We start from the raw sequence: 1,396 nt of genomic DNA, 5'->3' as shown, positions 1-1,396 counted from the left end.
CTGGGCTGAGGGCTCCTGTCCTCCTCAGGCTCTTGACTCAGATGCAAAGGCCACCTCCAGCCCTTGAACTGGAGCATGGCCCCAGGCATGGCTGGGCTCAGGCACCTCTGCCACCCCCAGCCCTCCCTGGGCAGCACCTGGCTTGGAGCATCTTCGTGCCCCACAGTGCTACTGACATACCCCCCGTGGCATCTCCTGAGCCACCACCAGCTTCCCCCAGGGGAACAAAACAGGGTGGTATTAAATGTTAATTTTGCTCCTTTTCCAATATTCTCCAACTTATATCCCACCCCCCATCCTGGCTGTCCTCCTCCCCCTCCCCTGCAGTCCCATGTGCTCACTGCCTCCTGTCCCCATACATTTTCCTGGTGCTCCCCACTGCTGCCCAGCCCCTCTGCATGCATCAATCTGACTGAACATCCTGGCATGGGGTAGGGAAAAACAGATGGGGAAGCAACCCGGTAGTTTTGCCTTCCTTTGGGAAGGTCAAAGGGAAACTGCAGTCACCTGGATGCTGGCAGTTGGGGGCTACACAGGGCCTCTCCCTCAAGGCTGCAATTTTAATTGAATGCAATGTGGGTTGGGTTTTTTTTATTATTATTGTTCTTTGCCTCCCCATGGAGCCCCAAGCACTGAGCTGTGCCATCATGCTCGCTTAGGCAGCACTTCTCACCCTGGGAGAAGGTGCAGGACCTTCAAGGGACCTGTCTCCACGGCCCCATGAGTGGAGGACCTCGGCCAAGCCTTGATCCCACACGCAGCCCAGGACCTCCTGCACTTTCCCAGGAGCCCATTCTGGGCAAAGACTTCACACAGAAACACTAAGGCTGGCTTTTTGGCTGGCTCAAATTTTGCTCTCCTTAAGCAAGAAAAGGGGAGAGCCCTTGGAGGGTCCTCCACGGACACCCATGGAGGTTTTTTCCCTGCAGTGCCTCACTCAGCCAATGAACCCTTTGCATGGGGTGCAGAGGAGACCAAAACCACAGTGAGATGCTTAAAGGAGCCTGGATGATTCATGGAGAACAGGTCCATCTGCTGGCTAATTGTTGCACGGTTGGATGCAACAATTCCCTGACATACCAAGGTTGGGAAGCCAGAAAGAGCAGAACTCCCTTCTCCTTATAGCCTTTGCCCAAGCATCTGCCAAGGTCCCTGAGGTCTCTGCGCTGGGTAGAACCTTCCCTTACAAAGCTGCTCCCCTGCTCAAGCAGCCTCTCGGCAGCTCAGGGAGCTCCACGAGCATCACGCCGGACAGGGCACTCCGCCCAGCAAAGCAGGACACAACCACCCTTTTCCACCAAATATAGCTGCTGTCAGGCAGGGAGACAGTCTCTGCACAGTTGTGCAACGGCACTGGCCAGTTGCCGATTCGAGAGGACTAAAGGGCACAAGTTGT

This window comes from Pygoscelis adeliae, unplaced genomic scaffold (genome assembly GCF_000699105.1).
Source record: "Pygoscelis adeliae isolate BGI_AS28 unplaced genomic scaffold, ASM69910v1 Scaffold664, whole genome shotgun sequence".
NCBI classification, from domain to species: Eukaryota; Metazoa; Chordata; class Aves; order Sphenisciformes; family Spheniscidae; genus Pygoscelis; species Pygoscelis adeliae.
The sequence above is the reverse complement of the archived record's forward strand: the minus strand, read 5'-3'. Positions refer to the sequence as shown.